General features: G+C 44.1%; 1 protein-coding gene and 1 long non-coding RNA gene across 2 annotated transcripts in view; one reads left to right on the top strand and one right to left on the bottom strand.

Moving 5' to 3' along the window:
• Nucleotides 1–13,405, bottom strand: part of LOC119162964 (uncharacterized) — a 205,769-nt gene that overhangs the window by 174,473 nt on the left and 17,891 nt on the right. The gene's annotated exons all lie outside the window — the stretch shown is intronic.
• Nucleotides 936–4,327, top strand: LOC142784017 (uncharacterized). Its single transcript, XR_012888559.1, has 3 exons — nt 936–1,034; nt 2,482–2,575; nt 3,619–4,327. It is a non-coding gene; the product is annotated as an uncharacterized LOC142784017 (long non-coding RNA).

The following is a 13,405-nucleotide window of genomic DNA, read 5'->3' as shown; positions in this document are numbered from 1 at the left end:
ATGCTTCCGCCGTCACCTGCGTCTTCGTTCCCTTTCACGACCTTCGATAGGCCCTTCTCGGCTGCCCGGAGCCTTTCTTCCATGGCTGACGTTTTCTCTCGCTCCTTCGCCAATGCATTCTCCAGCTCTGCGATTTTCTCCATGAGCCCACTCTGGACCGCCATCATATTTTTCATTTTCTCCTCGAACTCGCACTGTCTACACTTGGCGTCATCTTCTGCTTTCTCCTCCGCACTAATTTCCACCTTCCGCCCTACTCCGCACTCGGAACACTTTACGGTCTTTTTGACCATGGCTAGCTCAGTTTACCGATGCCCACGTGTTAGAAAACTGTACTAAAATACACTGGTCTAAGCCAAAAAGAACCACAATAATAAATAAATACGCTACACTTCACAGCACCTGCGCATGCACGTGGTCGGTCTACGCGCAGGCTTCAGCCACGTGGTGGCTGGAGAAAAAAAGACACAGTACAAAATACTAATAAAAAAAACCGTACACCGTACTAGACCTAATCAAGCCTTACGCTAGCGCCTTACGTTCTCATAACGCTACATATAGAGGCAAGCTGTAAACATGCAAAAACACTTATCTGTAGCTGTCATTCCGGAGCTCTCCAAAAACACGTCCGACCTCTACCACTCCACGACACTCCACCTGCCTCGATGGATAGAGTGCCTCGATGGATAGAGTGCCTCGATGCGCGCGCCCCCGCTTAGAGTGGTGTCAGCTTTTGCAAGGGCAGATGCCGCCGCCTCGGCTTCGGCGCCAGCGCGACCGCCATTTTGGCGCCTCCGGCCGGTAGTTCGTGCTTGGCGTGTGAGGTGTTGTTGGGCAGTGTTCATTCCCTTACAGTTTTATGCACCCATCTCCGCATCACCATGCCCGGCTGCTGCGTGCCGCAGTGCTCGAATCACTCGAGAAACGGATGGAAGTTGTACCGGTTTCCAAGAGAACCAAAAAGAAGGCTTCTTTGGACCGTTAAAATCAAACGAGACAAGTGGCAACCGACTGATACGTCGCACGTATGCAGCGTAAGTAAACATTTTTTTTAGTGCGTCGTATTCTGACTGGTCAGCATTATTTAGGGCGCCGTTGTTTTTTATTTAGGTGCGCAATGTAAACGCAGGACAGCCAAACGTCGTGCAGGGTACTGTGCGGCGTGCTCGTGTTAAAAGATCACGCTTTAAGAAAATGCGTCAAGTACGGGGGCTTCGGAAGCCCCCGTGTAGATAACATTTCATGCTGGTTCAAGGGCCTCGAGTGTGCTACTACATTCATAGGAATTGCGACTAGTTTCAGTGCCCTTGCACGGGAAAGTGTTGCCTTGGCAGCAGCGTTGTGAAATCCTTCCCACCCCCTACCCGAGGCTGTTAATTTCGTGCACTGCGCTTCGCAGCTATTTTGCTCGCGAGACCGGCTGCCGCTGTCGTGACCGTCCGCCTCGCAGCCCGAAGACAGACTTCGTGAAATTGCCGTACTCGCTCGCCAACTCGCCCCGACAGCGTACGCGTCGACCGGGTGCTGGCGGAGTTGAGCTGAACGAAAAGTAGGCAAGAGATGGGGACGCAGGAGGTGTAGTTAAACAGATGAGAATTTAGAAAGTGGAGGAGGGAGAAAATTATATGCAAGGGCAGAAAACGGGGAGTGAGTTCAGGCCGCGTGCCGGCGAGCGAGTACGGAAATCTGACGGCGCCTGACTGCTGCCGAACTTCAAGAGTACGGCACGTAGAGTTCACGTAATTCACATAAGAGGAAATCGGACGTGAAATGCGCGCATATGGCCTCGCAGGGAATTAACATAGGCTCGGGTGCGTGGTAGGGGGATTTCACAACGCTTACGAGGCCTGCCCATGTTTATTCGTGCACGCGTTGGCACTGATCGGTCGAAATTTGAACGCCTCTTGTGAAATCAAGCCGTTTGAACATAAACATGCTGTTCCTGCGAAAAACTCGTAATATTACGAGGCCGGACTTCTGGCTGTCTTGTGTGTATCGTCGTATGTATACTTGGGAATCAGGAACACTTCAGTGACGAACAAAACAAGCGCTGTTACGGAGTGTTGTCATTTTTACCTGACAAATAAATTCGATTGCATTGGGAACTTGGAGGCTTGGGTACAAAGCTTTCGATAGAACGAAATCTGTAACGCTCGCTATAAAATCAGACCTGGTCCTTTGTCAGCACAATAGACTAATATTTTATTCACATGAATTCAGGAATCCTTACAGATCTTCAGTGCGAAAATTGAAAGGGTTATTATAACAGCAGGCTGGGTCTATGATCGCGCTCACTGAAGTGGCTTACGTGAAAGCGCGCGTGAGCTCAATTAGTTTCCTTCTTTTTGTGCTTCAAAGTTGCTGCTAGTTCCTGCTGCGAATCATACTGAATGCATACATGAAATCTTGTTTATTGACAGTGACAGACATTCGTTTTTCTTCTGCCAGTGTGTTAATTTTTAATTCTGGTTTTATTTGCAGGCTCACTTTGAAGAGAACAACTATGAGCAACATCGTGCGGATGGCTGGAAGAAGTTGAAACCAAATGCCGTCCCAACTTTGTTCACATTCAAACGTAAGATTGAACTTTTTTCTTGCATTACATAAAGCAGCACTAGTTGCAAGTACTCTATGTACCTGGGATTTCTACGAAGCTAACACCAAATAGGTCCTCATATGCTGCGTCCACATTAGTGCATAAATTCTGGAAATGCAGTCACGGACAAAGCTAGGAAATGCGAACACAAAAATGTGAACCAGACCACGCAAAATCGAAAAATACTGCTAATATTAGACGGTCAAATAATGGCACGCTATTAGTGCGTTTGGAAAGCTACATTTCCCAACTTTGTTTTTGTGATTACGTTGCATCACTTTGACTTGCATGTAAAAAAAAATTGCGATACTTGAGTGTTGTGGTTTATATTTCTTGTTTGCATTTTTTGGTCATGACTGTATATACGTCTGGATTTCAGTGTTTACAGGCATGACCCACTGCACAACAGTTTTCCGCTACTTAGCACACGGTCGTGTACTGCTAGGATGTCAGGTGCAGTGGCTATGTTATTTACAAAGGGGGAAAACGGAAACCATTATGTATACGAGATCCACGATGCACGAGCCCCCACTACAGTGCGCCTCATTACCTGTGTTGCGTTGGCGTGTTAAGCTTGAAAAAAAAAAACTGCACTCTTTCCTGTCTCTCTTGTTTTTTTTCTTCAAGTTTGTGCAGCAATTCACTTTTTCAAGTATGAACCAACTAGTCTGCAAAAAAGTATTGCGTGTTAAGCCCTACAATCAAATAATCAATAAACTGCATAGGGAGCGAATGTCAGTTGAGCCCTCCACAACGGCGCACACGTGTAGCTCTGGCATATGAAGCTCCAATTTGAATTAGAGCCATATATTGTGGGGAGAAATTTTGAGCACAATTTAATTATGGTATTTTAAGACCTTCCCCTATCCCTTGTGGAAAGGGCGGGGGAAGGACAAGTGTCTTCCTCACGTCAATAACTAAGCCGGTATCTGCTGCATGTGTTACATTTGTAAAATTAACAAGCTAGACATGAACTGGCATTGCTTGAATATGTTCATGAATACATACATTTCTGCTTGCAGCACTGCCTAAGGAACGAAAGCCACCAAAAGAAAGAACTGTGCCTGCACCCTCCAGCAACGAGACCAACAAATCTCCTCCTGGTCTGCGTCAATATCCAGCTGCAGTTAAAACTACCCTAGAGACCCCACAAAACCACGCCGTTCCTGAATCTACACGGCAAGGAACATCGTGTTATGGGCACGACACCATGGAAGTTGACGACGCCGTTGTTGAACTGTCAGCGAACACTAGTGATGCAGATTCAAGAGAAGTTAATGCAGCGGCTGGTGAGACATCAAATTCTACTGCAGAATCAGCAGAACTGAAGAAGAAGCTTGCTGACCTTACAAGAAAGTACTCTGAACTTCAGCAACATCATGACACAGCCAAGAACACCATTAGTGGTCTCAAGAAAAAAGTGCAAAAACTCGAGACTGAGGCAACAAATATTTCGCAAAATATGAAATTTCTCAACGACGATCAAGTACGCGCTCTCTCAAGGAGCAGCAGCTTGGGGAACTCTTGGTCTCCGCACACTGTCAAGCAAGGCCTTCAAATTAAGTTTGCTTGTGGAACAACCGGATATGAAACTTTGAGAAAAATGGGATATCCTCTCCCATCCAAAAGAACGCTCGCACGGAGGATTCAAAATTTGAAGTTTCTCCCAGGCGTTCTTCACGAAGTGATAGACGTTATGAAATGCAAAGCCGAGACCATGGAGGATGTAGAAAAGGAAGCGTAGTAATAAAAGTTCATGCGCCCCTCCGTCTTAACGACGACAACGGTTTAACGCGAATCTTTCTGGTGTGGGAGTTCGTGGCTCATTTCATTCAGTCTATGTCAGCCCCTGGCGCATTGTACAAGCACAGGCCACCAGTTTGTATGACGTGCGTTGTTCCATTTAACAATTAGGCAACAACAGCACTAAGAGGTGTCCAAGTTGCACCAAAAAAAAAGCTCGCCAACGAGTACTTCTTTCCTACCATACGCGAGCACCGCAAGCGGTAATGCGCTTCGCATGCTGCCCCACTACGGCAGGAGCCGTAATGGCGGCCGTCGTAGCAGACGACGCGGCTGTCCTCACCCTCAGCGGAGCGCGCGGGCATCAAGGCACCCTAGGCCACCACACTGCACCTGTGACACCAAGAAACCATTGTGATCGTCTCGGCGAACGTATTATGTTGTCGGAATGCCTCCTAACTTCCCGGCTAAGATGGACAATACACGGCGGACAGCAGGCTGGCAGCCATTCGGTGACTTGTTTGATGAACAAAGAACGCGGCTCTCCCCCGTCGGCCCAGGCGCCGCGCGTAACAACGGCTATCCAGTGGTGAGAAGCGGCGTAATGAGCTTGTCTGAGGCCACCAGTTTTAAAAATAACAAAACAGGATTTAAAAAAAAAACTTGCCAGTAGAGACTTTACAAAAGACGGCTGGATTCATCAGAAATGCAGAGACCGAAATTTGAGTGGCATGTCATATATGACATAGTCCAGCAAAATGGTTTTCGTCATGTAACTTGAACGGACCTACTGGCACTGGGAGAGGTTAGGAATGATTGTAGCTGACAGATGTACTTCTGTTGCGAAGGTAATGCTCAAAATCAACGAAATAAAACTTAACATGATATTCAGGTCTTGATAAAAAAGTAAGTCAAGTTAGAAAGCTCCTTATGTGGCCAAATAATAAATTACTTCACCATACTTTATGAAGAAGTAATTTGCAAATAAATAATGCAACCGCTGTTTAATTGACATTCAATGACGTGAACGCAATCAATGGTGTGTCGTCGCTATAAAAACTGGATAGTTATATGTGGACACGATCGGGCGAATGCGGCGGAGAATGAATATGTCACGTAATAAAAGCGATGTGATGTTGCACATTTTCATCTTAACAACTCCGTGCCCTTTTGCTTGCTCGTGATGTATTTGAAGGAGCTAGCCAAGTGTCAGGTAGAAGCCAAGCAAAGTAGCCGGTGATGATAAGAGCAACGTTTATATACACTATTTACAAACTAAAGGTAGCGTAATAGTATATGTTGATGGTAGCATCATGGAAGCTTGATGAGAGCTTCTGAGAGCTGGTTCACAGCGTCTCGGTGCTCGCGTTTAAAGCCGTGGTCTTCCTAAAACTCTCTGCAGGAGAAAACAATGGACAGTTTGCAATAATCTGCAAGGCAGCTTTTCTGTAAGGTTAGTTTTCTAACAAAAACTTTCGTTCACAGACTGCTTTTCTCGCTCATTTTGTTTTTGCCATTCACCTTTTTGAGATCTTGTTGTGCTCGCGTGCGTTCGCTGGAATTTGGAGAGGTGACATTCTGTTGTACTCGCGTGCTCGCGTGCATTCGCTGGAATTCGAAAAGGTAAAGGCACAATGAGGGAGAAAAGCAGTCTGTGAACGAGAGTTTTTGGTCGGAAAATAAATCTTACAGGAAAGCCGCCTTGCATATCCCTGTGAACGGACAGACAGCATGTCCATTCAGTCCAGGGCAGTCCAAAGAAATTGCCGTCTTCATCTCCCACATGGGGGGGGGGGGGGGGTAGTGGTTAGAAGAAGGGGCCTAATTTCTGCCGCCAAGCAGGGAGCACGGCGCAGCGAATAAGGATAAAAAAAACGAGAGGAAGAAAGAGAGAGAAAGTCAAAGACTGCCTTCTTTTCTACCCAGGAAATAGAAAGGATGCACGTTCAGTTCAACCCATGGCGAGGGAGAAACACAACGTAGGTCATAATGCAATAATACGCACAGCACAGCACAGTGCAATAACGTTGCATGGCACGTGCAGAATAGGGTCTGCAGCGCTAGGCAGGCTAGGGCCTGGGGGAGTGGAAGACTTGAAAGCACCACAGAGTGTGGGAAACATACCTGACGACGGATCCCAAGCTCTCGGCTAATTGTTCAGCGCGTCTCGTGGCACGTCGAACAAATCAAGCAGCCTCGATTTCCAACAGCTCTTCCTAGGCCGTCAGTCAGTCAGGCGTGTTCAAAGAGTTTTTGACAATGGGAGCCAACAGCCCTAAAGAATTCGAAGTATGACTTTCGTGTTGTCGCCTCTTTTGGCGCACCTCGAGAGCGTTGACCCAGAACAAATCAGGGTAGGCTTAGCAGCAATCGTCCCTCGCGTCCAAGCGGCGCTAAGCCAAAGAGGCCGATCTTAACATCTTCTACAGACACACGCACAACCACGCACATTTTCACTCCGAGAGGGCATTGGTAGTGGCCACAATGACGTACGTAACGTGCATCTGCTATAAAAAGGCGTGCAGTGTATGCCATAGCTTCTTTTCTTAGAAAGTCTTGGAATTCTAGTATATTTTCATAATATAGCTGAAGTATAAGGCGGTTGTTAGTCGCATATATTTGGGTTAAAGTATTACAAATATTTATTCACTGCGCATGACTTCTGGAAATTTACTCAAAAAAAAAAAAAGAAAATCGCTCCAATATTTTTTAAACTAAGTTCGCACGTGGGAGTACTTGTTCTCTGTCGGCGCTTTTCCATGGTTCATGAGTGTTAAGCCCCGCTGCTGCTTCTATAGAATGGTGTACGATAAGCCATATCAACGCAGTGACCGGATTTCCTACAGACTATCAAGCATTCGATCACCAGGAATTTTCCCTGCGGCGTATTTTGATTGAAAGAAGCGACATATTTTTGCTGAAAACCCGGTTTATGCACTGGGGCCCGGTGCACAGATGTTCCAAATTGCAACTCTTGATCATCGTGAGCGCGAAGATGGCAAGTAAAAGCCTTTATGCTATTGTCTGTACGGCCGGTGTAACGAAACCCTCTAGTCTTGAGGTTGGTGGGTTAAACCATGCACTTTGCTGATTGTTATTTTTCATCATGGCGTTTGTCTATTCACTGAGTGGTGCTATGTGGAGCACGCGGCAGTAGTGCCGATATGCTTTTTGGTGCTGGTACAAAAAGAAAACTAGCTAGCTTGTATCTCTTCTTCAATGAGTCCTTTAATTAAACCTATTCTAGGGGGCTGCATAGATGACTATACGCATGACGCAGTTGGAAAAGTAAAGCATGTTGTAATAGACCACTTCTGCTAACCGAAGGACTTGTTGACCATCAGCATCTAGACTGTGGTGTTCTGCATAAAGATGTTGAGCCAATGACGCGCCGCATTAGGTTCTAAATTTAACATTGATGTGTCCAGAGCGCATTTGCTAGCAGCCTGCCCTGTGTACCGACTGTAAGTTTTTTTTTTCAAAAAAGCTTATTTTGTTTTTAGTCAGCTAGATAATTTCAAATTGGCGTTCTACTGATCTCAGTCCTCGCATGTGTTTGTATTAAGGTGGTTGGTTGTGGTGGTTCCTAGCATTAAGTGCAATCCTAACATTAAGAACAAGCTGAGTGGACGCCAGAAACATCTAGACAGTATACAGCTCTCTAAGTACTTATTCAAATGATTTCCGCGCAAGTATTAGCTTTGGTCATCGAGGAATTCGAATACTTTTAGAGTGCACCGCGTGGACCTCTTGTGACACTGTGAAAGAATACTGACGTGTAAAGCACCTGGTTAATTACATCCGAAGAATAATAAATTGATAGAGAACAGCGAGCAAAGAATCCGCGAAAAATAAAAAAAGTATGTTTCGCGGCGGATGAGTTGCAATTATAAACCAACCCATGATTACTGGTTAACTAAATATGGTCCCTCAAATACAATTCAGTTAGTTCATAACTGTGACTTTGCTATGCAATATTTTTTTCATGGATTATTTGCTTTTGTCGCACAGGTTGGTATCACTTCCCGGTAAGCGGAGCGCTGCACGTGGTTTAAATGCACCTGGGTGGAGTTCGCATTTTTTGTTGACTAAAGCTATAATAATGTGGCACTCGAAACGCCGAAAATCGAAATGACGAACTATTGGAATGCCGAAAGGTAGTACACCGAAAAATCAAAAAGCCGATTAAACAAGATACCGACAGTGTAAAATGTCAATGGCGCTGTTCTTTCTTTTCTTCTGCTCTTCCTGGTTCACGATATGTTTTTTGCGCCTCAGTCTTCTGCACCAAGTCAAAAAATGAAAACACCTAACTACAGAAACGCCAAAATATCAAAATGTTTGCGCCACCTAGCTATACTGGAAGATGAGGTACCTACCTAAATTAGAGGTTACTCCAACGCACTCTTTCACCCTCATTTCCAGTTGTCCCTTTACATTTATCTCAAGCCTTCATGCAAATAGCAAACTATATACTTTCCACCTCCAATCGCACATAAGAGTGATTTCTTGCTTATCGCAAGCCGCTCGTGTGCAATTCGTTGTCGAAAAATTGAAACGTCGTCATTGTCCGGGTTTCCCAGAGCAGCATCAAGCGATTTTGCAAACAGAATGCAAACAGAGCATTTCAGCAAGATTTCTGGATGTATGACAGAAAAATAGCAGCAATATTGTTCAGCTTTTAACACCTGGGACAAACGATTTTGCTTAACATGAAAGCCAAATTTACCATTTAAACGAGCAAGGTTATAGTAAATTTCGCAAACAACACTCAGACTACTACACCCTGCGGAATACGGAAAGATCCCACGTACGGCATAGGTTGGCAAAATAAATGGGACTCACTCAGACTAACTCAATAACCACATATAAAAATATTTTGCTTTGGACTCACTCGCACTAAAAATGAGCGATATTCGACGTGGTCCGGTTTATACAATAAATGTCGAAGGAGCACCATTAAAAACATGTGAAAGAATTGCAATTTACAAGCAACCTATATATAATATATATATACGGTAAAAAAAAGAGGTCGACAAACGTGCGAAAAAAAAAAAAACACTAGTTTTACTAACGTTTCGGCAGGTGGGCCTGCCTTCAACATACAAAAGATCTTTCAACATACAAAAACAAGTTATTTCCCGTGCCTTTACATATTAATATCAAAGAGAAACCTAACATAACATGCAATTTCCGCGAGAGGCACATGAGCGCTGATAGCACTATATACATTGAGTACCACATGAATTGGCTGCTGTAAATACCTGTGCTATTTTGAAATTCGGTGATACTATGCTGGTGAATACATTCGCCTACGCTTGTAATTTGGTCATTGTGCGGAATGATGTAATATAAAATTTTTGCAGCACAAAATCTGAGAACCATGACTTGACAGGGTCGCGTTCTTTAAAAAGTATGTTACCTGTCCCGAGTTTCGAATCAGGTAAGGTGCATTCATGGTTCTTCATTCGTCAAGTCTTCCTGCAAAACAATGCAAGAAAAACTTGTCTTCATTGAATGCACTGGTGTTAGTGCACATGTACGTGTTATCCTACATAAGCTGAATCTTTCTACAATACCTCATCAGTTGCAATACAGCGCCTGTGTTTGCGTATTTTTAGGTGGGCATGATTATGTTGTATTGTATGCTGCTTGCTCAAAAATAAAATAATTACTATGTCGTTAGCTACCCGGTGCAAAAAAAAACCAACATGCAACATTTTTTTCGTCAGTACTCCTCTCTCTACCCCCCCCCCCTCCCCACACACACACGCACACAGGGCTATAAACGTCCAAGAAGGAAGAGGGGCTGCTTACGGTTGCGCACCTGTCACTCCTTCTCTAAATGTCTCGGTGTGAGGGGGTTTGTCGTGGCAGCGAGGGTATAATGTACGACTGGAATCAAAGGTGAACATTCGACATAAGTCTTTCAGTTTTGTATAGAAACATAATGAATGAGAACTCCAACCAATATATATTTAAGGGAAAAAAACCCGATGTTTTGAAAGCTGGTCCGGCTTCTTCCTCAGGGGTGACATATTGGCTTAAAAACGTCGCTTTTTTTAAATATGTTTTGGTTGGAGTTTTCTCGTTACTTCAATGTACGACTAGAAGCGGGGATGGTCTTAAATTAAAAGGGTTGCCCCACTGGCTTTCGCAATAACCCATTAGAAAAAGTATCTTCTCTTTTCATCTTGCTGTGTAATCTCCATGCTTTCTCATGACTCTCGGCTAAGCTTTGTTTTGTGCTCGGCAGCCCAGGGTGAGGTGACTTGCCACGAATCTTACCTACTTTCCAAACCAGTTACTGCATGCAAGCTTCCCCTGAATGGATGAATGTGTGGTTGAAGAAAAGGAAAAAAAAAAACACTATCTTTCCTTGCGAGATCACGTATCAGTCACTTGAAGGGAAATGGGAGAGTGAAGAAAAGAGTTTAGAAGTAGGTAGGAAAAGAAGGTTTGGAAGAACGTGACGGCCATAGCTGCTAGAGCAGAAAGAGAATATGGGCCGTCGGCAGGGCAGTCCGTGGCGTACGACTTGGAAATGTGGAGCTGCAACCACACACGTACATACCTACGGTCATTCACACGAGAAAAACAATGTTCTGAATCACCTTTCTTGGGCAAGAATACAGAAAACTAGATAAACGAGAAAACTAAAATAAATAAAGAAATAACCGATAATCTAACCACCAATTGTCACCACAGCTGCGGAAGGAAAGAAGAAAAAATGTAATCCGTGACCTTGGCACCAGCGGCTAAACAGAGGCATTTATTCGCAGAACACTGTGTATAAGAAAAGACACGGGAAACACGACACCAATGGCGCCGCAACGACGCCGCGTGTCGACCCAACTTGAGCTCTGGCACCAGCGAACGGATTGCATTGGCAGAACACTGCGAGACCACTCGCAACATGTTCGCGCCATGCATACCAGTTCCGACGGCACAGTGTACAGCTCGTTGCGTTGTTTTGTAGTCTTCCTGCATTCCTTGAAGTGCACAAAGAGCGCGAAAGGATGGGTACGAGGAACTTGAACATGCAAAACGACTTTGCCATCAAGCCTTTTGCAGTGTGTACTGGACGAACGCAACGACGGGTGACGAATGACAGGAAGGTTTTACGCGCTTCAAAAATGACTATGAATGGAATCGTTTTTGGATGGAAATGAAAAAAAAATCTTCAAAAACTTGGGCGTTGCTATGTCGGTACAAAAAAACTGCAGGCCTGTTGGAAAAAGATGGCAGCAATAAAGAGACTCGAGAATTAAGAGCCTCTCTGACTGCCGAGAAGTAACAGAATTCTTCAACCATGTTACAGCTTGAATAAATTTATTTACGCGTGTGATGAAGGATCACGTATGGCATGAACGGTGCGTTTCTGCCTCCTTCCTTCTTGAAATATGACCGCGACAATTTTCATGGTACCCTTAATTACGCCACCGCTGTTTATATGGTAGTAAATGACATGACAAAAACCCATGGTCTGTGCCATCGCCACATTTTAACAAAACTTGAAATCCAGCCAGATGGCGCATTGCTATCGGGAAATTTTGAGCGCAAACTAATGGTTTCACACGACGTTCCCAAGCATTCGTCCTGTCTCTCTCGTTCACGTTAACGTCTTGTTTGGCGCTCACAACTTTCCTAATCGCCTCAATTATTCAAGAAAAAACTGAAGTGGCATCTGAGGGCACAAGCAGTTCAACGCAATAGAAAAACAGAACGGGTGCTCGATTGCTCGTGAATCGTGCTGCTTTCTCATGTTTGAAGCCACATTATTAATAAAACCGGAGCTTAGCACTCATTCTCCGTTGATTAGGTACATAATCATAGATCAAGCTCAGTTTGGATTCCAATGTCACGTAATAAAGGTGACCTGAAGTTGCACATGCGTCACAACATGCTGCAGAACCCAATTCCATGCCTTCGTACCGTTATGCACGTTTAATACGAACGTTTGTAGATTGGACTACAGAAACAACATTAAAGACCGAGAATTATTTAATTCTTCCGTTCATTAGTAGCGCCCTTCGTTATGCATTCTTCTGTTCTCTGGGAGCAGGTCACGTGAGTTTTATAGCATGAATTGACATAAATTGCTGTTTCTATTTTACCACAGTCACCGAACGGTGTACTCTATAAACACATCACCTGCATTAAACTTCGTGCCAGCACAATGTATACAATCCTCAATTACATCGCAAAAAAAAATACGGGTTTCACGCAAAAAATTTCCTAATGCTTCGTTTGATATTAAACCGTTAAATTTAAAAATAGCACCACCGTGAACGGGATTAACTCCGTGACCAAATTTCACTCCAAAAAGCGCTCGAATAACTGCACCTTGCAGCTGTGCAATATACATTTCATGAGGTTTTAGATGTGTGGTGACATCATTATTTCAGGTTACATTGTTTTTGTGGAATTAGCTATTTAGTCACGTTTACTATGCCTTTGATGTTAATATTTCACCTCATCAGTCATTTAGTGATGGCCATTTCATTTCCACATCTATAATGAGAGTTATGAATAGTTGATATCCAAGCATTTTTTTAAAGATATAAGACTGGTTTTTATCAAAGGACCAACCCTGGAACGAGTTCTGGGAGGGGGGAAAAATGAACAGTCTTATAATTTGAAAAATAAAATTTTCGGCTTTACTAGCCTGAACGTCAATACGACAACAAGGCACGCCATCGTGGGAGGTTTCAAATATACGGAATCATAGGGCGGTAAAATAAATAGAGCCCACATAGACTCACTCAGTATATGTTCTTTTATCTTAGGACTCGATATAAGGCCCAGCCTATTGCCGGAATTTTGGTCACATATAGGTGACAAAAACATCTTTCTCTGCTAAACATTTTCGCAATAGACTGCTTTCAATAGAGTAAATCAGCCCGACATTTTTCGAACACACCTAAGATAGTCGCTAAAATGCCTTGGACGTTCGGCGTGGAATGACCGATCAAACTTTACGTCAATACCTATCACTTTTCGTCTCCCCTGTCTTTTTCCAAGTTCGTGTTCTTCCTTTCTTGACATTCAACTTCACAGTGATTT

Source organism: Rhipicephalus microplus, unplaced genomic scaffold (assembly GCF_043290135.1).
Source record: "Rhipicephalus microplus isolate Deutch F79 unplaced genomic scaffold, USDA_Rmic scaffold_13, whole genome shotgun sequence".
Taxonomy (NCBI): Eukaryota; Metazoa; Arthropoda; class Arachnida; order Ixodida; family Ixodidae; genus Rhipicephalus; species Rhipicephalus microplus.
The sequence above is the reverse complement of the archived record's forward strand: the minus strand, read 5'-3'. Positions and strand labels throughout refer to the sequence as shown.